General features: G+C 31.1%; 1 protein-coding gene across 1 annotated transcript in view; it reads left to right on the plus strand.

Moving 5' to 3' along the window:
- Window positions 1–1,000: 1,000 nt before the first annotated feature.
- LOC134694809 (cardioacceleratory peptide receptor-like) overlaps window positions 1,001–16,992 on the plus strand; it is a 148,291-nt gene continuing 132,299 nt past the window's right edge. The window contains exon 1 of the mRNA XM_063555874.1: window positions 1,001–1,233. The gene's annotated coding sequence lies outside the window, so the exon portion shown is untranslated. The remainder of the gene's footprint in view (window positions 1,234–16,992) is intronic.

Here is a 16,992-nt window from a genome sequence, read left to right on the forward strand (position 1 = left end):
GCTGGCTTGAAAAAAAGCAAGACAAACTCCGCAATAGTAGGACAGGTGAGACTGTTTTTTGTTAAAAAAAAGCAACAGGGCATTTAAAGAAAAGCAAACACTTGATTTTAGTCAATTTTCTTTAGTGAGTAGCTTGTTAATTTGGAATTTGAATTAAAAGCATAAAACACATAATATATTATTTATATTTTATAATTAGATATGCCTCCATTTGTTACTGAACTAGTACACATTTTGTGTAGGGCCCAACTAATGCCCACCCCTTGAGTGGGATAATCTCGCTGTGTTGCAGACCTATTGGTGGTCACGGTCCGTTCTCTGCACTTTGGCCAGGTCGTTGTCTCTTTAACACTTTCCCTATTTCAATTTTCAAATGTATCCATAAGGTAATGCACGCATAGTGACATACTGAATACAAGATTGTATCATCAGTAATCGAATACGTATTTTATTTGAAAATGTAAATTTTCAAAAGGTTTAGTGTTTAGCTTTTCCTCGTCTTTTAATCACCAATCGTATGTGCAAAAAGTGAAAGAAGACTCATAACCAAGATGTTATATTTTAAAATGATGTGGCATGGTACATTTTTGTAGTCTTGTTGAGTTGTTATCTTAGTAGGGGATAATTCATATTTGAAATCATTCTTTAAAACGAATTATCATATACAAGTGACATGTGTTTTCTTTTCTTTCTTTCAATGCTCTAATACGAATTACATATACAATGAAGTGTTTGCCTAAATAATTTTGACGATGTCCTACTTTTCTATTGAAAGAAAACTTTTATGTAATGTTTATCTCATTATAAGGTGAAATCCAACACTTACATTGATGTAAAATGCAGTATGTATTAAAAGATCTCTTAACACTCCATTTAATTTGAATACATATAATATAATATTTCTCATAATCTTTAAATTTTACGCTAAAGGGACGTATGTATTCTATATTAAGTGGTCCTATCATTACTATTATCTTTTTCTATATTTTACTGATGAACATATTTGTACCTTTAAATAATCTTCAAATGGATACGTAGTTAAAATTTTGTTCGAGTTATGGGATATTATTCTAACTGTTCATAATAAACTAACATTTTGTGTGATTGAATTGGAGTTTTTGAAAATTTCCTCACGAAATCATTTACTAATATGAATTTTTCATCGACTGCAGAGGTAAATGATTGTGCTTTGCTATTGAAATGATATCGAATGGTGTAAAGATAGACCAAACTGTGAGTCTTTTGTTTTCTTCAAAATATTAACTTTAAGTTTGAATAAGTATGCTTATGTGATAGTTTCAAATATTACATCGAATCCTATCTGGATTGTTTTCCCATTTTATTTATGATGAAGATTTAAACAAAAGCTATTAATTTTTAGGTTGTAGAGGTGCAAACCTTAGGGAGTCCGGATGGTATGGCCTTCTATTCTATATCATTTACATTTTTTCTCTCTAATCTTTATTTATTTGCGTACATGTATATAATACATCTCTTTATAATCTAGCATCCCATTATTCCCTATTCAAAAACTCTACAAAATTGAATGTTGCGTTAATGTAGACCCCTCTATGTCCCGCAATCGCTATTATGTAAGCCATATCCAGCATGCAGACCCTCGTACAATTCAGTTATGTCCCTATGCAATTAAATTATCAACTAGACAAGACAAGAAGACTATTTGTTTTGAAATGTATATGATCATCAGTGGGGTATGAGTGGACAGAGGGAGATAAAACTTCCTACAATGTATGTCTGGGCAACACGCTTTGCTCAACAGGGTCTAAAAGCGCTTTGTTCTTCTTTGATCTTCTTTTTTGTTCTGTCCAGTCAATGAGGTTTCTGTCTCAAAATTATTGGAGTGTGTATAATAACCAGACATAATAAGAGAATCCCGAAAAGTCTCGTCATAAAGTAGAAAATAGAACGATTAGTGTTGGCAGGTCCTTATGAACGAATCATGCAAACATGCTTTGTATTTCAAACAAATGATAGACAGCAAAGCATTCAATGCATATTTGATCCGCCATTTTCAGGCTTGTGGCGTTAAAAACGCAATAATAATAAAAAAAAAAAGATGCAAAGTCACGTGACGTACGCGTAATCGGAGCATCTGAATATATGTGTTGTAATGAGGCACACTGGTCTTTTTTTGTTGTGAAAATAGCATGGAAAGAGTTTTCCGAATGAAATATCGACTTTATTTTTTGTTTTGTGTTGCTTGATTGCTGTCTCATGTCTTTTTTTTTTTATCAAACTCATCCGTTTGTTCATTAAAAATTTGAGAGTTACCATGGTTCACTGTCTCACCAGTATTTTGCAGTGAGTACAACAAAAGCTATTTGAATAGTCATTTAATTCACATGATTGTATAGAAAATATCAAGATACAATTACTTTTCATGTTGGGAGTTTAAATTCTAACTGTGTCCTAGGAGTACTTGGACTAATATGATTCATGTATACACAGATTATTTTTTTATTTCATTTTTATTTGTTCCTTATTAGAACTACATTTTGCATATTACATAATTGTTCATATGTTTTCGTCCTAAGTATGCAGGATATAGTCCTAAAAATAAGATTGATTTACACATTTACAATTGTATACGTCTGTTGTGTCGTGAATGGTACATGTAGTTAAAACCTTTAGATATTGCAATCTTTTTGATAACACAGTGAATAATCTTAAGTTTCTTTGCAAGTCATTTAAATTTGCATGCGGATGTTCATGTGCAATTTGATACTAAAAGTACATATTAAATAACATGAAGGACATTCACAATAAAAGTGAGACTATTACAAAAACAAAAAATATGAATAGATGTTTACAAAAAATATAATAAAAAGAAGCGTTGATTTATCTGAGCCATCCACTGTTGATTCAAAAATATCCTTGACATATATATCCTTTGTATGATATAAACATTGCATTGGAACCAAAAATTCTATGGGAGAAAAAATACGTTGTGCCACCCATATCAAAGGATTTGCCAGATATTTACTTGGACAGCCTCTTAAATGTATATGATAGGAAAAGACATAATACAAAAGAGTGTAAAATAACTTAAAATATTTAAAGTATTCCAACACAAGTGTTTCTATTTTTGTTGTTGACATAATGACATTTTGGGATTCTTCTTTAAAATAACAGAATGTAGTAATATATGACCATATTTCACAACTATAATGTATACTTGCAAAAATCCTGCGTGTACTTTTAGAAAAATACATTTCGATATATTTTTTAAGATATCAACAGGTACTAGTGAAAGTGTCCAGGCATGTTAAAAACTGAAGAAAGCCATAGTTGCAAAAATGTCTGATAATACATCAAAGTTGGATAGGTGTAAATGTAGTTGCATTCAGCAAAAATGGAGATCCTTATGTAAATCTGAGGGAGAAATACCCCCTGATGAAAGCCTCTCCGTTTTCATTATCAATGAATACCATTTTCAACTAACTTCGTGATATCAAAAGTATTCATCCTGTAACTATTAAGAACTATACATTGAAGACGGTGTCCACTTTTGTCTTAATTTTGTTTCCTAAGGAGGTCGACTATATTTTAAAATTTTAGAGTCTAAGCAGAGTATATATATTTTTTTTTTCAATAAATGAGGATTGCATGATTCTTTTTATAATTCTATTGGGTGCAAAAACGATGAGAACCGATTTTTTTATAAAGCGCGGAAGCGCGGTCTCGCTTCATATGTAAAATATGCACAAGATCAAAGTAGCCATGCGAAATCATGAAAACAAGCATTGAACTCTAATAATACACGTTATGCTTCATTGTGTATAACAACGAAATTAAGACTTGCATCAAGCTATTATAAGTTTTGTGTTCAGTGCATCATTGTCACATGAAGTACGTGTAGTCGAAGATTAAGTATTGTATACGGAAATAAGATGTTATAAGTGATTCGCTAGTAATGTCAGCTAATACAAGTTACGAATTCTAATGGAACATACATGTAATAAAAAAAATTCTACAAAAATCTGTAACTTTAAATGTTATTTGGGGCTATCCATTACTGTTAAAAGGACAAAAACATATATTCATCAGCATTAAACTTGAAGAGATCAAAGATATGTACTTGAGCCCTAATGAAGGAAATAAAACACAAGAAATTGAAAATGTCAATACTCGAATTAACATATTACCTAATTTTCTGGTTAAAAACAAATAAAATGCAAATGAATGTACTAAGACTCCCGAGATATCCGATGGTAGAAATAAAATATGTCTTTGTTCTTTAGAACATTCGATATGTTACGTTTAATGCAATCAAAAGTCATATTTACAAAGACAATCCGATAAACATTGAAGTCAATTAGTTCATTAACATCTTTAACATTTTCAAACGGATATAAATATGAAAGATTTATTTAAGACTCAGAGGTATATTTCTAATACCAGGAAGTGCGTTGAAAAAAATAAGACATACTGTAGGGTTATCGCTCTAAGCATGGAAGTAAAATAACATATACTACTTCCTTGTTCTTATATTTCTGGATATATATATGTATTTATCGTTTTATACGTTAAAAGTACCAAACATGTCTAAAAGCTTATGGTGAAACGTTTTCTTCCCGTAGCTCTAGCTTTTTTCCGCAATGACAATTTCCGCCATCTTGTTTACCTCCCCTGTTTATACCTAATAATATCGTGCAAGGTGTAATATTTCTTACTGATTGGAAATATTCTAAATTTTAAGTTTATGTTTAAAGACAGACCAGTCGAATACCGTGTGTTAACCTGTAGATATCTTAAGCTTGACATGTTATAAATTTATTTCTGGTTGTTGGGTGTGTATTGCTGTGCAAGCCAAATCTACTTTACATTCATTATGATACCGACTTTCATAGCAAACGCATCATACATATCTTCATGTTCCGAGTTTGACTTTCTTTAAATCAATCCAAATTTAAATTTGCTGCTTGGATGTTATTGTTATTGTCTGCAGCAAAACCGTACAAGGTGAATGCATGCTTTAAGATTAAACACCACTGTTCTAGAGGTTATTGATATGATAACCTGACCGAATACTTCTTTAACTTAATAACAGTTTTGTCTTCAGTTTTTGGGTCATCACTCCCAGCTGACACATTAACCACCTCTGGAAAAATGAGAGCCCTTATTATTTTTAACCCTGACATTTTTAATTGTTTGTTTACTCGGAAAACCAAAGATTCCATTAAGTTTCGCGCATGACTATATCAAAGTGAAATACACATATTATTTATATATGCTACACAATTAGTAATATGGTCTATTTTAATATTAACATTATTTCGGGCCACTCAAATACAAGTTTTGGAACATACCGCATAATATAAACTAGTTTTTTTGTCATTGCATTCATTAAAAAACTCTGGAGGAAATCCATGGTATTGAGTTTAATTAATCTATTAAGAAATAAACGTGAAGGAATTGTTGGTAATAAACCCCTAGGTATGAAAGCACTTATATTTTGATGTTGTGTATCTGATCTTGTATTTGAAATAATTTTTTAAGACAGAAATATTTTGCAAGTTATTAGAAATTAAAAATCAAACTTTAACGCTGTTAAATTTTCAATTCTTTAAGTATTAAAGTATCATTTCTTTAAAAGCTTGAAAGCTAAAAAATAACTTAAAGCCGATTGATATTTGATATTTTACGTCATCTATATGTCCAAATAACTAAATTTTCATCAATGCCGAATAGTTACTGTCAACAAAATGTACGAAAATGCAAATCTTTTACCAATTGATTTAAATGCACTTTAAGCTTTAATCCGGGTCTTTGACATACAAATGTACCTATTTTTATAGTACATAAATTAAGGTGTTTCAAATTGATAGTAACATCAATAGAAAACGTTTTTTAGTCTTCTCAATATATATCTATATAATCAACCCTGTTTTCTATTTTTTCGCTGTTGTTCGTCCTGTTGCATCCTGATTTATTTTAGTTACTTATGAAATCTCTTGATAAATCGTAACCTTGCAAGAGCTTCAAAAGATTCAAATGCTTGTGATTAAATAGTCTAATATCTTAAACGTTTACATGTATATCATCAGTAATTTGGGATTGAATCTGCATTTCCCCCCTTCTTTTTATGTAATTGACTGTAGGTCTTTAAAGCATGTTAAAAACATTATGCTTAAATCAGATTTAAGAGTACATTTCAAAGCAATGATCATACAACCTCATCGGGTTTGTTTGCACCAATACAACTTGAAAAGTACACTTACACACGTTAAATTCACAAAGGCCAAATGATATGCTATTGTACAGATTTGTGTCTCAGAAACGAGAAGAGCGAGCTAGTATTGGTCTTTTTATTATATTTTTACGAACATTTTACGCTAAACAAAAAGAAATAAATACGAATTTTGCACTTGAAAAACATTTTATTCACAAAGGTCATATTAAATTGATATGCTATATTACAGACTTGTTTTCTGGAAAAGTTTCGACTCATTTTAAAAAAAATATTTTTACGAACATTTTACGCGAAACAAAATGCATATTAAGCAAACTTTACAATGCTGTTTTTTTTTTTAAATATATGACATAAAATTACTACCTGAAGATAAACCCATCATAGATTGAAATTTTATATTTACGCCAGGATATCATTGTAAAATATGCAATTAAGAAATCATGATATTATATCCAAAACATAGACATTAAAGAGTGGTCCCAGTAGTGGTTTTAACATAGAAAACAAATTAATGCGGGGCTATGATGATTGTTATTTCATTTAAATGCAATTTTTACATCCTTAGACGAAGTTATTATGTTTGTCTCCAAATAAATGCAATATAAAAACGTACGGCAAAATGTCTTTATATTGTTCACAATTCACAAAAAGTAAAATCACAAAAATACTGAACTCAGATGAAAATCAAATCGGGAAATCCCTAATCACATGGCAAATCAAATGACAAAACACATCAAATACGAATGGACAACAACTGCTATATTCCTGACCTGGTAAAAAACTTTTCAAATGGTAGAAAATTGTGGATTAAACCTGGTTTTGTAGCGCTAAAACTTTCACTTTTTACGACAGTCTCATCAAATTCCGTTATATTTACAACGATGCGTGAACTAAACAGACATAATAAATAGAATAGTCAAAATATGGGTACAGCATTTATAACCTTGATACAATTTTAAAAGAAACAATTTAACAGAAGATTACGAGAGAATCTATCATATCAAAATTAAATTCATTGCTTCGCATGTCTGACGTTAGAAAATTTATACTTCACATAGGAAAACATTTTGTTCCTCTGGAACAACTGTCAATACGGAAAAATTGGAGAATATATTTAAATTTGATATCGAATCATTGATAGATCGCTATTGCCCATATTGAAACTGCCAGGGTTTTTTATTGTTTGAGGATGCTAAACTTGTAATGCTAAATTCTGGTATAAGATTTTTTTTTCTTTCAGAAAACCTAGGTTTTACTGTAAAAGCCGATGACCTACTGCCAATACCTTTATGTCGAATCTTTTGGTTTATTTTCTTTCAAATTATATAATACACTTATACTGATTCAATTTGTTTGGCTGCAAGCAAAACCAATCTTTGTATGACTTACTTTCATGTATCAATCAGAGGAAACTTTTCTAGACACAAATTATAACATTATAAGATCAGTGTCCAAAAATACCTTTTTTTTGTCGCTTAGAATCAAAGACATTTATAAAATACAGCGTTTTTTTCTAAATGCAAAACATTTGACAAAACTGTTGGTGGTGTAGATTAAGGAGTCATGAAATCAACCATTTATTTTCTTTTAAGGCGGGGAGGAGGTACAGTTATTTGGACTTAAATGACTATTACTTAAGCAAATACAAAAAAACTGAACAGGAACACGTTTTTTTTTATTGAAATACAATTGTAAGTTCTATCAAATATTTTTAGTTGCCAACATCTATTTTTTCTACTTCTTTTCTGAAATTTTGTGTTTCAACATTCACAATATTTATAAATAAACCTGTTTCCTAACGAATCATACATTTGTTTGATTCGTGTTTGTTTAACGTTGCCCTAGCGAAAAAGGCTTTATTGGTACCAGTTCTTTTGTTTTTTTCTTAGTGCTATTGCGATTGTATAATGCCGTATGTTTTTAAAGTAAAGTTCATTCTTCTTAAATGGAATTATTGCAGAATGTAATTAACAACTTGCTAAACAGGAATATACTGAACGGAAAAACGTTTGACAAAATAAGTTAGTTCTTGTTATTTTCGGCTCTTTATTCATTGACGTACCAGTTTTCATATACAGCTATATATAAATTTTGTCCTTCGTCAATAAAGTAATCATGGTAATTGTGGAGAATAAATTGTTGACGTCATATTTTGAGTCTACAAAGTAATAACTGGAAAATAAGCTCTAGGCATCAAATATTATCATACTGTGTCTTTAGACGAACTGTTATGTTTACAGTTTTACAGCTCTGAATGGCGGTGACATTCTAAAAAAGTTCCTGGGAAGATACCCAGAACTCGTTGATAAATATTCCGTATCAACTTCACAAATAATACAAGATGGTCTTGAAGTATAGATTTTGCGTACTGACGTTGGTTATCATCTTAATAACTTGTTATAGTATTATTTTATTAGTCTTTATTAATATTACTTGTACCGTTAAGTCAATTTTTGAGATATTCTTTTGAATTGACTCTGTGGTTATATAAAAACATCATGCTTTGAACGACAAAATTATTTCATTTACTTAAATTACTCTTACTTATGGATCTTGACATACTATGAATGACAAAATTATTTTATTCAATAATAATACTTTTTCTGTTAAGTCTGTTTTTTATGTTATACATTTGACGTGATACTGTACCTATGTATCCCGTCATACTTTGAACCACACATTATTTATCTATTATTATTACATTTACTGTTGAGTCTGTTGTTTGTTATATTAACTTAACATGACTATGCCTGTATGTATGTCTTCATACTTTGAACGACAAAATTATTTTTATGTCTACCTGTACGAATTTCAAACACGCATTTTTACACCAGCAATGAAAACCTTCTTTCCTTTACGGGTAGACTCTATATACATAAATTAAGTGGTACGAGAAAAGCAAAATGAGTATGTTAAATTTGATGTATGCCTTTTTGTGATTCTTCGTTACATTTGTTGTTTTTATAGTGATATTAAGATGATAACACAATATTGACTGGTGTACCCCTATTTTTGACATGTTTACTCTTTGAGTATGTTTGTTTTGTTCATACATCGTTGACAATGTAATGGAATTTGATGCGACTGTCTCACAAGTGAGAGGGTTAGCTAGCTATAAAACCAGGTTCAATCCACCATTTTTCTACATTAGAAAATGCCTGTACCAAGTCAGGAATATGACAGTTGTTATCCATTCGTTTGATGTGTTTGGACATTTGATTTTGCCTTTCGATTTTGGACTTTCCTTTTTGAATTTTCCTCGGAGTTCGGTATTTTTGTGTTTTTACTTTTTAATTCCTTAAACTTTCTCGTCAGATTGTTGAAACGATACGTTTGAATACTCCATTGTAGTTTAACCTATTAAAAAGTATCTGATAACATTTTAGAACATACATGAATTCGCATCATATAAATACCTTATTTGTATATTAGAAACATTTAAAATTCTTGAGTAAATCTATGGTTCTGTCTATCTAGTTAAATTAATATATTAAGAAATAAACGCGAATGGAATGATGGTAATTAACAACTTAGCACGAAAACACTTTAAGGTGGTACCTTAAATTACAGGGAGATAACTCTGTAAAATCAGCTAAACGTTTTAATTACGTTGTGTTGTAAAGGGAATATTAAGCTTCTCAATGATCAAAATTGGTGTTTATCAAACTGCTATATAACCAGTGTAATTTTTTTGATAAAAATGTTGGTTCAAAATTTTTGAAATTTGTATATTTTGAATAAAGAGTCAAAGTAAATACTTTCTTAAAATTTTATGAAAATTAAACGAGCTATATTAATTTTAGTGAAAGTGTTGGGTACCACCTTTAATTTGTTTTAGGTTTTGTGTATCTGATCTTATTTTCACCAGTCACTCGTTTCATATGACTCTAATAGTGCATACATTAAGGTGTTTGATAGTAATATCAATATATTTGTTTCACAAATAAATATCTGTCTATAAAAGCACTGCTTTCTATTTTTTCTTCGATGTTGTTGCATCCTATGTTATGTATTTTCATATAACTACAATATTCTAAATACTTATTTATTATCTTGACAAATCTTAACCTTGTAAGAACAATAAAATTCTCACATGCTAGTGATTAAATAGTTTAATATCTTAAAAAATTATATTATCAGCAATTTGGAATGAAATCTGCAAATGATTTCCTTTTATAAAATTGTCTTAAGGTCTTTATAGCATGTTATAAAAAGTATGCATACGTCAGATTTTAAGAGTACAATACAAAGCCATGTTCATACAAACTCGTCGGTTTCGGTTATATAAAAAAAACTTGAAAAGTACACTGAAATTAGTCATCAAAGGTACAAGGATTATAATTGCATACGCCAGACACGCGTTTCGTCTACATAAGACTCATCAGTGACGCTCAAAACAAAATATTTATAAAGCCAAACAAGTACAAAGTTGAAGAGCATTGAGGATCCAAAATCCCAAAATGTTGTGCCAAATACGGCTAAGGTAATCTATGCCTGGGACAAGATAATCCTTAGTTTTTCGAAAAATTCAAAGTTTTGATAACAGGAAATTTATAAAAATGTCCATATAATTGATATTCATGTCAACACCGAAATGCTGACTACTAGGTCGGTGATACCCTCGGGGACGAAACGTCCACCAGCAGTGGCATCGACCGAGTGGTGTAAATAGTTATCGAAGGTACCAGGATTATAATTGTATACGCCAGACGCGCGTTTCGTCTACACAAGACTCATCAGTGACGCTCAGATCAAAATAGTTGTAAAGCCAAACAAGTACAAAGTTGAAGAGCATTGAAGACCCAAAATTCCAAAAAGTTTTACCAAATACGGCTGAGGTAATCTATTCCTGGAATAAGAAAATCCTTAGTTTTTAGAAAAATCAAAGGTTTTGTAACAGAAAATTTATAAAAATGACCATATAATTTATATTCATGTCAACACCGAAATGCTGACTACTGGGCTGGTGATACCCTCGGGGACGAAACGTCCACCAGCAGTGGCATCGACTCAGTGGTGTAAATAGTTATCGAAGGTACCAGGATTAAATTGTATACGCCAGACGCGCGTTTCGTCTACATAAGACTCATCAGTGACGCTCAGATCAAAATAGTTGTAAAGCCAAACAAGTACAAAGTTTAAGAGCATTGAGGACCCAATGACAACGTTAAATTCGCAAAGGGAAATTTAAATGCTATTTTACAAATTTGTTTCCTAGAGACGAGAAGAGCGAGTTAGTATCGACTTTTTATAAATATATATTTATACGAACAATTAACGCTAAACACAAAGAAAGAATTTGAATTCTGCACTTGAAAACGTTATATTCACAAAGGCCATATTGAATTGATATGCTACATAACAGACTTGTTTTCTGAAAAAGATAGGAGCGAGCCAGTTTTAACTCTTCTTCATATTTATACGGATATTGTACGCTGAAAGAAATGCATATTTAGCAAACTTTACAATGCTGTTCTTTAGAAATATGTCATAAAATTACTGCCTGAAGATATCATTGTGAAATATGCAATTAAGAAATCATGATATTATATCAAAAACACAGAAATTAAAGTGTGGTTCCAGTAGTTGTTTTAAAATTGGAAACAAGAAGGAAATAAATGCTGTCCTATGATTATTGTAATTTCATTTTAATTGCAATTTTAAATCCTTAAACTAATAACAGAGCCTGCCAATATATAATAAAATAAAATTGAGAATGGAAATGGGGAATGTGTCAAAGAGATAACAACCGCAGAAGGTCACCAACAGGTCTTCAATGTAGCGAGAAATTCTCGCACCCGGAGGCGTCCTTCCGCTTGCCCCTAAAATGAACTAGATCAGTTCTCGCTCGGACACACACTCCATAAACATATAAACATGTTTTATTTCTACAATGAATGCAATTTAAAAACTTAATATCAAATTCAAGTCAATCATAGATTGAATTGTTTTCCAATATTTAAATTGAGTAACCTTTAGAATAATGTAGCATGGCATAATGTCTCTGTCTTGTTTTAGTCTACAACTGTTAAATTGGGAAGTTGGACAATCATTCAAACTTAAATAATGATTTCTTAAACGTTGTTGTTACACGCTAATTTCGCCCTATCATTGTAGAGGCTAGTTTTTATTTTGTGGAGGACGCTAAACTAGTAATGCGAGTTTCTGGAATAACCTTATTTAAATCAAACTACTCAATAGACGATGACCTACTGCCAATACTTATATGTCGAATCTTCAGGTTAATTTTCTTATAATTTATACAATACACTAAATTAAATACAGATACAAGTTTTACTCCTGTAAGCGAAACCGACCTTTATTTGAGTTACTTGCTAATAATAAGAGACTTCTCTAGACACAAATTATAACAGTATTGGGTCAGTGTCGGTAAATACGTTTTTGTTGGTTAGAAGACCCCCCCCCTCCCAAATAAAAAAAATATTTTGAAGAAAATTGTGTAAACACACTTTAAATATGGAAGTGAAGCTTATGAAGTCATGAAATTAGAAATGTATTTCCTTTTTTCTTTTTGAGGGAAGTTTGGCAGGGAAAAAAAGGGAGGGTGCTGTAATCGGGACACACAATGTTTATATCTTAAACTTTAAAAGGCAAAAATAAACAGAAAACAAAAAACAAAAAAACAAGAACAAACAAACAGGAAAATATTTCTTTTAATTTGAATTTATTCATTATATTTCAACAGCCACGTCTTATTTTTAAGAGACTTTCTTAAATTTTATGTTTCAACGTTTGAAATATTTTTTTAGATATACATGTTCACTCGCAAAAGATGTTGTTTTTTTAGTAAATAGAGGCTTTACATCAAGATTACTTAGCTAAGAATACAATAGATGTCGTAAATCTGCAGATTATGCTATTTAAATGTATTTGTTTATATCAGAGTAGTTACCTCGTGACTGTGCAATTATTGGCGTTAAACGCGCATTCACATGTGATTCGACTCTGTTGATATCGTGACAAGTTGTTCTTTCATGTTAGGTTTTACAATTATATGTGGTATGTTTTTCAAAGAAAATGAAATCTTCCCCAATGGCATTATCGCGGTTTGTAAATTGATACTGACTTGTGCTAATTACATGTAACCCGGAAATATAAAGTTCGTACGAATGTTTGACAAAATAGATTTTTTTGCATTGTATCTTCTTTCCTTTGTTTTATATTTTGACGTACCAGTTTTATTTGTAGATATTCAATTTTGTCTTTTGTCAATAAAGTAACTATGGTTGACGTTATGTTTTTAGTCTACAAAGAAATAAGAACATGCTTCAGGCATTAAATACAACCATACCGTTTCTTTAGGCAAACCGTTATGTGAACAGCTTTACAACTCTGAATGGCTATGACATTTCCATTTCATCACTCAAACTTCCTCGTTAGATTTTTAAAACGATGCGTTCGAATATACCATTGCATTTAAACCTAAATGAACATGCATGCGATCAATTTTTATTGTATGTTGAAACACGAGAAAGCCACCCACCTTTGGTAAGAAAACTGATTGCTCAAATAATATTAGAGTCGAGCGCACCTACCAAGAGCGAGATTTGAACTAACAACCTTATTATTGACAGACAAGTGATTAAGTATTTTAAATAATTTGACCACTCGACCACTGTCTCTTCAATGAACATATAAGAAGGTGAACTAGTCTAAGGAGGCTTTTTTGATACCGAACCACGATGAAACTATATCATCAAATGAATTACAAACGTTACTCATTCAACTTCACCGTAGTAATTAGTGGCTGAAAGTACAACCACACACGCTGCTTATATTCAATTGCATTTTTAAATGGAGTGTATGCATTCACTACAAACTGCTCAGAGTCTGAATTGACCAGTGTTTGTGCTCGACCAGTAAAATCGAGCACACATTTTACTCGACTAGTCTCGACATTGTCTCGACTGGACTTAACTGTACTTAAGTGTACTCGACTAGGTCTCGACTTTACTTAATTAGTCTGAGATGGTATTGACCAAGGCTCGACCTGTCTCGACTCAGTCTGAATCAGTCTTGACCTGTCTCGACTAGTCTCGACTCAGTCTGAACCAGTCTCGACCTGTCTTGACTAGTCTTGACCTTCAAACTTAGTTTTGACTAGTATAAAGAAGTCAATCTAACTGAATTAAATATTGATCTTACAAAATTCAAGCTTATTAGGTAGTTTGAATACTGTGAAATAAAAAAAAAAAAAAAAAAAATTACAATAGGTATTTTACAAAATTATCATTCAGATAGGCATCTTCAATTGTTTTTATAACTTTTTCAAATCAACTTGGATTGTCATCAAACTATGCAGCTAACTTAGATATATATCAAGCTTACTGAATCCCATTTCATTCACTTTTTTATTGTATTGCTGTAAAATTTAAGAATTAAAGTAATGTTGGTAAAAAATGCTAGGATTTGGAATTTTGGACAAAATAGAGGTAGTACACTTTAATTTTTTTATAACTTTTTCAAATCAACTTGGAATTTCATCAAACTAGGCAGCTATCTTAGATATATATCAAGCTTACTGAATCCCATTTCATTTACTTTTTTGTTGTATTGCTGTAAAATTTAAGAATTAAAGTCATCTCGGTAAAAGAAAGCTAGGATTTGCAATTTGGACAAAATAGAGATAGTACACTTTAATTTTTTTAATAACTTTTTCAAATCAACTTGGATTGTTATCAATCTATGCAGCTATCTTAGATATATATCAAGCTTACTGAATCCTATTTCATTTACTTTTTTGTTGTATTGCTGTAAAATTTAAGAATTAAAGTCATCTTGGTAAAAAATGCTAGGATTTGCAATTCGGACAAAATAGAGCTAGTACACTTTAATTTTTTTAATAACTTTTTCAAATCAACTTGGATTTTCATGAACTTCAAGCTTGAATTTTGTAAGATTAATATTTAATTTAGTTAGATGGGCTTCTTTATACTAGGCAAAACTAAATTTGAAGGTCAAGACTAGTCGAAAAAGGTCGAGACTGGTTCAGACTGAGTCGAGACAGGTCAAGACTGGTTCAGACTGAGTCGAGACAGGTCGAGACTGGTTCAGACTGAGTCGAGACAGGTCGAGCCTTGGTCAAGACCATTTCAGACTAATTAAGTAAAGTCGAGACCTAGTCGAGTACACATAAGTACAGTTAAGTCCAGTCGAGACAATGTCGAGACTAGTCTAGTAAAATGTGTGCTCGATTTTACTGGTCGAGCACAAAAACTGGTCAATTCAGACTCTGAGCAGTTTGTAGTGATTCGTCTTGCGAATTCACAATATGAAATTCCGTGGTACTGAGATTGTAATTGCTACGTTCATAGCAACAAATGTTTGATGAATAGTTATTTTATTTTTACAAATCTAGTGCAAATAGATTTTAACCCCGGTGGTGGTCAAAAATATTAAGCCGGGAAAAGCCTTGGTCAATATCTTTCAAATGAGCTAGGTCCCGGTCGGAACTTTGCTGTAGAGATATGCCACATAGTACCGGTTGCTATGTTAAACACGTTCACGTGCAACTTTGAACCTTTGTGGTGGTCAGACGGGTCAGGATCCCAATAAGATTTAAGCGGGGAATAGCCCGAGACAAAACAAATGTAATGAGCTAGTTCTGGTTCGGAACCTTTACCGTAGGGATATATCGAAGAATACCGAATGTGTGGTTGGTATGTAAAATATGTTAAAGGAAAACTTTGAACCTGTGTGTTGGCCAGACTGTTAATTATTAATTAATCTATTAAAAATAAACGTGAATGCTTGATGGTTGTTAACAACTTAGCATGCAAGCACTTTAGGTTTAGATTTTTATGGATCTGATCTTATATTCCGTAAGTTATTTGAAATTAAAAACACACGTTAACACTGTTAAACTGTCAAAACGTAAAGTAATTATCATTCATACGTCTTCTCCATTTCTTAAGAAATAAATTTTCATCAATGCAGAACAGCAAAAAAATGTAAGAAGACTTTATTCGTTTACCAATAAATTGAAAAGCACTTTAAGCTTGTATACTGGTCTTTGACACACCCATACTTAGTAGTACATACATTAAGGTGTAAGATAATTATATCAATAGATTATTTTCACAACTAAATATCTGTATATTAAATCATTCCTGCTTTCTATTTTTTCCTCGCTGTTGTTGTATCCTATGCTAATTATGTATTTTATATCACTAGAATACTTTAATTACTTATAAAATATCTTAATCTTGTAAGAACAACAGAAGTTTCACATGCTTGTGCTTTATAAAGAGTTTAATACCTGAAACGTTGATATTATCAGTAATTTGGGATTAAATCTGCAAATCATTACCTTTTATGTAACTGTATAATTGCATGCTATGTTTGTGAGATTCAACTTTGTATTATAGACTGTTTTTAAATGTGTCATATTATACTGTTATTTATATGTTTTCATTTTCGGTCAAAATCTCCTTGTGTTGTATATTTGTACTTAAACCGAATCAAAATAAAGTTTTCTCATTTATTCTTATGTCTTAAGGTCTTTATAGTATGTTGTAAAACATATGCGTAAGTCATATTTGAAGAGTACATTACATAGCCATGCTTATACAAATTCATCGGTTTTGTTTGCACCACACAAAAAACGCGAAAAATTTCATAAAAAACGTTAAATTGACAACTACCAAATTGATAAGGTACTTTACAGATTTATTTCGTAGAAACGAGAAGAGCGCGCTAGTTTTGACATTTTTCATATAAATATATATACAAACATTTTACGCTAAACAAAAAGAAAT

This window comes from Mytilus trossulus, chromosome 13 (genome assembly GCF_036588685.1).
Source record: "Mytilus trossulus isolate FHL-02 chromosome 13, PNRI_Mtr1.1.1.hap1, whole genome shotgun sequence".
Classification (NCBI taxonomy): Eukaryota; Metazoa; Mollusca; class Bivalvia; order Mytilida; family Mytilidae; genus Mytilus; species Mytilus trossulus.